Raw genomic sequence first — 8,508 nt, forward strand, 5'->3', positions numbered from 1 at the left:
CTCCTGTGTGCTCTGCACTGTCTGGTTCCATCCAATTTCCTCCACTGAGAATTTTCCATTTGTCACTGGCCTGCCTGGACACACTCCTGTGGTTTCTCGTGACTCACGGGCCTCTCTGCCTCACGCTGATGGAATTGGCTTCATTTCTCACTCTGATGGTGCTTCAGCTTCAATTTCTTCTCACCATAGAAAAGTCATAAGGCTTACTTTCTAAGATTTTAAAAATATATTTATATGTATTGTATCCGTGTCAGAGAATGTAAAAGAAATTATTAGGAATGAATCATAAGGTTACAAAGAATATCGGGGACTTAATTTAGCATCCCCTTTCCATCTCTGCAATTAATTATACTTCATGTCAGCAACCATATGCTTTTAAGTCATAAAGTATTAAGTCAACATATATGATAACCACTATCTGAAAAAAGAAATAGGCCTACCCATAATCCCCATGCGAAAAGTGAGCTCATCTTCTCCCTAAGGCACGCAGGCAAATTCAAGTTCCATAGCTTCTGTGAAATATAAAATCATAGAATAAAATGTACAGGCTTGAAAAGAAACAATGATGATAATAAAACATTGCTTGCAGGAAAAAACAAACGGAAGGCAGAAAAGGAAATAGGTCTCTAAAAGTAATTCCTAAGGCTCTCATCTCTACTCTCCTAAAATAGTACACAAGAAACTCTAAATTCCTCTTGCTTGTCTGTGCAGTGCACGTAGTTCTTGAGCAAATAGGGTGCGGTTCCCGGAAATGGAAGCGTTCACCGGGTGAGCCCCTTTCTGGTCTTTATAACATCGCCCCCTACAGAGGTAGCTCTTGACCTCTCCCACTGCCCTCCTGGTTGCTTTCATTCCCCTCCCTTTAAAGTGCTGCCCTGCCCTCCTGACCAGGCTGCAGTCAGGTCGTAATGTCCCTACAATGTCAAGGCCTAGCATCGGAATCTGATAGTCAGCCGGCTAATCTTCAGTTCTGCTCCTCGGTGCTTCCTCGAGTGGGCTTTGCGTCTGTCCGAAACAAACCCGTCGTGATGTTCTTGCTTCGCCTCCCGCGGCAGGCCCAGTTCTAGCACCTGCCCCCGCCTTGTCTGCCTGTGTGAGTCAAGGCTGCGTACCAGGGCAAAGAATAAAGGGCACAACAGGGCACCCGAGGGAGGAATTTGTACATTTTTCAGAAAACTCACCTACTTGAGGAAATTACCAGAATAGTTTCTCATCAGTTCTTACTCCGTTAGAGCATATGATTGCCGACAGAGCTGAGGGAAAATATACACATAGTTGCAGTACGCGACAGTGGATTTGCATACATGTATGCTATTTCAGTAAAAAAAATTGCATCATGAGCAACTGGCACTATGCAAAGTGGAACAAGTGGAGTATATATGTAGTGAAAGGCAGTAGTTTTTTTTAAAAAAGAAGTCGGATATCAAAACAGGGCGAAAAAGAGTACCAAAAGGAGTAGACTAAAAAGAGGAGAGGTGATGATTGTAAAATGATACCTGACAACTGCGACTTGGGAGGCGGTGTCATTATGGGCAATGGCAAAATCTTAAAGTATTAGGTGTAGGCGGCAACGTGAGATAGTGATAAGGATGTCATGGAACTGAAAAGTTGGGTCTGGAAAGGCCGTACAGGTGGGTGTTTAAATCACCAAGGATCTTGACAGGATAGTCTAAAAGGGATTGACTGTGAGCCGGGAGTGAGAACCTTCTAGGGCAGACGGGGCAGTGTCCAAGGCTTGGGGCTCAGTACATTACACAGAAAGTTGAAGAGAGTATTTAGAGAAGACACTGAGGACATAGAAGATTTTGTTATGACTGACTGTGACTTCCAGAGGACACCACGAGAGCTTTGGGAGTTGGGGGGGGGAGTGGGGAGGTGGGAGGAAGGACTCAGCTATGTGAAAGGTGCATCTGAAGGATGGCGCTTGACTGGGGAGTCTGGGTTTCTCAAGGCGCCCACAGAACATAGTAACGAAGGACCTACTGAGGTTACACAAATACTGGAGGTGAGGCCGTGGGTGATGGAGAAGAAGAGTGTTATTACCAGAAGCATGCTCAGGGCTCTCGGTGGAAATATAAAGGCCAGGAGAGGGGCTGTCTTAGGTCAAGCACAGATAACTCTGTGGAGATTTCCTTGCGATTTTCCCCACCTCCATCTTCTCCCTGGCTCCCAGACCCCGTGGAGGGATAGCAACTAGGTTTCATTCTCTATGGACAGGGAGTGAGTTTCAGGAGCACTCTGGTATGAAGAGCTTCAAGGCCACATCCGTGTTTGGGAGAAAAGGTAAGTGGCCCCCTCTACGCCAGTACTTGTTCTCCCTATTTAAGGTGATTCCTAAAGCTCAATTCAATTCCTAATTTTTTATCTCACTCCTCACTTTTCAACCTGCCTTCCAACCACTAACACACACACAAAGCATTCATATATCCCATTTCACTTCAGGCCACAGCCATCAACGTTCCTGAAGGCCATCTACTCAGCTTGCTGCCCTCTATGCTAACGAGCCCCGGTCTCCCTGTCCAGACCAGAGCAGACCTCATTCCTAAGAACCAGAACTTGTCTGAAATTGTCTCCTGGGCTCCCAGTGCTTCAAATATACTCTTCAATCCTCTCCTGTCCCCGCCACCCCAAAGTGCTCCTCTCCCAGTTAGTGTACGCCCACTGGAACCACCCAAGTCATCTTCACCTCCTCCTTCCCCCCAAATCGTATCAGTCACCCATTTCTATTCATGCGACCACTGGAATTCCTTCAGTCTGCACCTTCTCCCACCTCACTGCCTCTGCCTGGTTCCCATCTGTATCTTCTCTCTTGTGGGCAGTGTTCTCCTACTCACCTTCCAGCAAAGTGACCTTTGCAAAACACAAATGTTTCTTCCTACATAGACTGGATAAAGATCAAAGTCCTTAGCCCTTGACACAGATGTTTGTCCAGGCGCTTCTCTCTCTCTCACTAGACTATGACCTCTCACAAGGCAGGAATATGTGCCTCCTTTAGTTTGAATTCCCAGTTACTGCTTGGAGATGCAGACTATACTCCATAAATGTTAACCGAAGTAATGTGCCAGCAGGCAGAGGAAACGTATGAAAAACAGCATAGTTTTAAAAGAGTCTATCTCATGAAAGTCAGACAGGCCTCTTTTAAACGAATGAGAATACTCCAGTTATTTGGTTAAGCCTCTCCTGGACAAGCTTACATTTCTCTTCAGGCACCCCCTGGAGCTTTGCTGTGTGCCTGTGTTGGTGGACACCAGCCCCTGCAGAGAACCTGGATCACAAAGGAATCTCTGCACCTGCGTGAAGCACCCAGCCCTCGCTAAGCCAGACCTGCAGCAAGCCCCGGAGGTGTGCTCTCCTTAGTGTATGCTCCCCCAATGCATCAAGCTCCCCTTCTCCTTTCCTTCCACCTTGTTTTCAGTAAGCCTCTTTTAAAAAAAAAAATCTTCATTGCCTCCTCTCCTGATTTCTATCTGGAGGGAGGACAAGACTTCCTTCACTGGTGACAAGAGTTGACAGAAGATCAGTTTCTACAACTCTCAACACCGGTTCATTCATCCCTGCTCTTACCATGGATAGCAAAGGAACAGCAATCTTTGAATTTGACAATTAATAGAAGATACGTCAAGGGTGGAAATGGGGGTCGTAATATAAATTTTCTTACATTGGATTCTGTCTGGCTCTACCATTTTGCAGGTATGTAATCCTGGGCCTCAGTTTCATCAATTACAAATTGAAATAAGAATAGTATCTCCTTGGCTGGTGTGGCTCAGTGATTGAGCTCCAGACTGCGAAACAAGGGGTGGCCAGTTCGATTCCCAATTGGGGCACATGTACCCAGTAGGGGGTGCTCGAGAGGCAACCTCACATTGACATTTCTCTCCCTGTCTTTCTCCTTCCCTTCCCCTCTCTAAAAATAAATAAATAAATAACATCTTTTTTGAAAAAAAGAATAGTACCTAATTGAAATGGCTCTTACGGGGATTAAATGAGGTCGTATATGCCAAGTGTATGGAATAGGAAGTGATCAATACATAATAGATGTGGTTGTTATTCTGAAGAGGTGGTCCATTAACAGATAACTAGAAACATTATTGCTATTAGACATTGGAAAACATGCCCACGTTTTCTAGAATAGGAGAAAGGTGCCTTTATTTTTTCTATAGAGCAAGCCAGTGAAGGAGGTTGAAAGTTTTTGTCTCTGGTGTTCCCAACTTTTCTCTCTCCCACTGTTTTTTACCCCTCTGTCCTCTCTCCCTCCAGGGTCTGACGGCTGCTGGAAGAGCAAATGGTACAGCCCTCTGCAGAAAGTAGGCTTTGGTCTAGTGGGGACAGGTGGGGGGTCTGATTGACTTTCAACATTATCTCAAAATTTTATTTTTCTCTCAGAGATACATTGACACAACTCATAAAAATGCATGTATTTCATTTGTTTGTGTTGTTTTCAGAGTTCAGTTTCTTATTGAATGTGTACAAAAGAGGTTTAGTCAAAACACTCCAAGCCCACCTCATCCCAGACTCCTCAGATTCTTCTTTCTTGGCTGGGGGGGCAGTGGGGGAGGGGGCGGACCTCCTGCTGGGGCAGGTCCACCAGCCCCTACGTTGCAGAGGAGGCTCCGGATGTTCACACTGGCCAGGGCCTCAGCAAACAAGCCTGGCCAGAAAGGTTCATCTACACCAGCTGCTTTAACGAGAACGGATCTTACCCTCTGACGGGTGGAGTGGACCCAGGCGAGCTCCGAGACCAAGGCGAATGCTGCCTGGAGAGGTGCCAGTCGCCCTGTGAAGTGAGGGCCTCACACCGAAGTGGTCTTAGCTTCCTCAGAAGGACCAAGCACCATAGGAGGAAGCTGGGGAAAGGGCAAAAATTCATTCACTTTAAACTTGAGTTCCATTACTAGACCACTCCTACAGTAAACCAGAAAAAATACGTTTTTATAAATTTCATTATTTTGTAACTAGCATATTACATTGTATTTTATATTTGTATATGTTTTTGCCCTCTATAAACAGCAAGTTCCCATTGTTCAAACTAATAACGGAAGAATGTTAATTTGTTCACTATAAATATTAAAAATACATATACACGTATTGTGCTATTATTGCATGCCTTCACTTTTTAACATATTGGAATTCTCAAAAATGGCTTGGTGGGCGAGGGCCCCTCCTTTACCTTCTGAGAAGCCCTAGAGTAAAACATCTCTTTGTTTTCTACAAAGCAAACCTTCTTTTCACTGATAACAACTACCTTTTATAACGTCTCTGGAAGGTAAGGTATTTTTTGTTCGAAGATTCGCCCCCCTTTTAAAACAGAGGCAAGGAGAGGAAGGAAGTGAAAGGGGTATGGAGGGACCAAGTCCCGGTCACAGAGCAGGCAAAGTGGCACGAGTCACCTGTTTCACAAGTTACCAGGAATGCTGCACATGGTCACACGTGCAGAGAACTTTGAAGAGTTAAAAGTGCAGCCGCGAAGGCAGCCCCCTGGCAGCGTGCTCCAAGGACCCCTTTCAGCAAGCGAACTCTCTGTTTCTGGCCCGTGGTGCGATAAGTAAGAACGTTTGAAATTAGGCATTTAGAAACTATTCTAGAAAATTGACAAAGTAATTTTACATCTGTTGAGTCAAATAATAAAAGATGTGGGCTTGTGGTTTGTACGTCTGATTCATTTTTACTTCATTTACTTCATTTCCTGGTAATTTATTTTTCATTGTACTTTGAAAATCAAAGAAAAACCTGTCTTTCACTACACATCATTTGAGAAGCGCTGACAAAAGGGTATTATTATTTCTGCAGTTTAGCTGAAGAACCATTAAATGTCTAATTGTAAACTAGTTACATGTCATTATTTGAGAAACACTGTTTCATACCAAGTGCAAGGCGTTGCCAGCATACAAACACGTTCCAGAACAAGTTCGTTTTGTATCGGGTAACCTGATTCTTTTAGAGTCAGAAGCCATTTTCCCACAAGATAACATAAAGGCAGGGTCATATTCTTGGTGTAGCCAATAAACCAAAAGATGGTTAAGCTATACTATAAAGTCCAGTAGCTGGTATATACTATGCAAATGAATAACCAGTCTTCTCCAACTTCTTACAATGGAGAAGAAAGGCTTCTGACTTCCAGATCAGAAAACCTCTCTCTCCCTCATTTGCCTGTGAGAAATGGTGATTCCAAGCCCTAGCATGGGGATGGGGGTAAGGAGGGGCCTACTTCTGCAGAAGCTGTTTGCACAGCAACACTCGGAAGAGGAAGAGAAAGGAGCTACAGCGCTGTTCACATAGAGTAAGGAGGGCCTTAGGAGGTCCAGTTTGAGGGAACTCTCTGGTGATGTAAATAAAATTAAACTGAGGTGACTCCAAGATTCTCTGAGATTGAGGTGAGGTAGGTTTTGCTGGACTTGAAAGTCTTGGTTCTTTACCACAAATACCTCCATCCTAAACTCCAAAGCATTGTTCTCATCGGTGGCCTAGCACCAAGGCTTCTTCCTGAATTGAGACTTGTCAGTGGCTTCCTCGGGGATTATTTCCCTTTGTTGTTTGAAATGACCGTGAAGACAAGTCCAGGCTTGGTGAGGAACACTGTAAGAATCAATTAGTGATGTTTGCCACGGGGAAGGGAAGAAGGCAGAGTCTGCACAAGAGTGGTATTCTGCTATTCTACCCTGAGTGCATCCTAACAGATTCACACACCTTTGGCCCTTTAATGTCAGCTGAAAGCGGGCTGAATTATTAAGAATATAACAACAACAAGAAGAACCCTGGGAATAGCAAGAGGGCAATAGACATGGAGAGTAGATAGCACACAACAAGGCACCCTTAGTTACAATGCATGGTTTATTCATTGTGTGACAAACGTGGGAAGGCACTGAAGCCTGGCTTCCCACCTAGAGGCCACAGGTCTGTGTCCTCGTCACTATCCAGAGTCCTTAGAACCAGATTCTCGGAACTAAACCAGAAGCCCTGGCAACAGTCCCAGGCTCTCTCCTTTAGGTCTTCATTCTAAATTCAGATTTCACATGTGAGGCTCTTCTCTTCTCCAAAGATTCACACCAAAAATGCCATTAGATAAGAGACCATACCCCTACTGACATGGCGATAAGGTTACTATGGACCAATTCTTAACCAAAGTAGTCCATGGATAGAATCTCAGTGGTCTATTACCTAAGGAAAGAGAAAATCGTGATTTCAAATGGAATTTAGCATGTCCCTCAATTGAACTCAATGAGAGTAGAAAGTAGCTTTGCCTCAAAGGCATTAGTAGTACTTGAAACTTTGTTACTAATGGAAATAGTTATTCCCATCATTTCATTGCAGTGTTGCAGGTATCTTGAAATAACCATTATGCTCACCTCTATTTGAAAGAATGGTCTGCACCTTACTTAATGTGTTAATAATGCAGCACACATTACATGACTATATTGCTATAGCACACACTTTTAAAAGAACATTTTGATCATTGTATTTGAATGTAATTGTTCTCCTTTGCAATCCTGTGCGTTTTATCGTATGCACTTATAAATATCATTCTGACAAGGTGTCTACAGGTGCACTAGTGCCAGAGGGGCCTGTGGCACAAAGGAAGTAAGCCTCCCTTACAAAAGGCAGATGTTCAGCTCTCTATCTACCATTCATACAACCTAATATCCCCTGGGACTGAATCAGAGACACAAGGGAAGCAGAGGGTCTTCCCCCCTCTCCCCACCAGCCCTGGGCTGGGGCAGGGCAGGGGAGAAACTGGCATGTGCTTTTATTTATTACTTGTTTATAAAAGTGATTAAAACTGGTATTTGTTGAAAATTGGTAATTGTGACATTTTCTGCCTGCATCCTGTAAGGTGGCAGTTAAACACTGGCAACCACGAGAAGCTTGTCCCAGGCATACTCATCATAGCTGTCTAAGACAGAGAGGAAGGAAGGAAGGAAGGAAGGAAGGAAGGATGGAAGGAAGGAAGGAAGGAAGGAAGGAAGGAAGGAAGGAAGGAAGGAAGGAAGGAAGGAAGGGAGGGAGGGAGGGAGGAGGGGAGGGAGGGGAGGAAAGGAGGAAGGGAGGGAAGAAGAATAAAAGAAAGAAAAAAAGAAAGCGAGCACTACCCTTATTTCCATAAACTGAGTTTAGATTAAAAAAGAAAGTGTCCAAGTCCTTAGATCTCTAGTTGAAGCATTACTACAAGTTGGATGTTTCTTACCTTTCATGATTCCAACATGAAATATTTACAAGAGAACTCCTGTGTCCTTTTCAGTAATACAGAATCGTTAAAACTTCAGAAGATTTTTAGTGGAAAATGAAGGACTGTGAAGACTAGGGAAATGAGAAACGTACGCGGGCTGCCTAAGTTTCTTGGGGCGCGGGAAAGAGGGTGAAGGAACTCAGACTTTCACGACCTTTGCTTAAACTGGGGCAGGAGAGGAAGGTCCCTGGTCCCAGGGAGGTGTCCCCTGGAAAAGCAGGTTTGCAGCGACAAAGGCCGACAGCGGGGCGGAGGGAGGAGCCCGCCTGGGCCGGGGATGGGGCGGA

The sequence above is a fragment of the Desmodus rotundus genome, chromosome 6, assembly GCF_022682495.2.
Source record: "Desmodus rotundus isolate HL8 chromosome 6, HLdesRot8A.1, whole genome shotgun sequence".
In the NCBI taxonomy this organism is placed as follows: domain Eukaryota; kingdom Metazoa; phylum Chordata; class Mammalia; order Chiroptera; family Phyllostomidae; genus Desmodus; species Desmodus rotundus.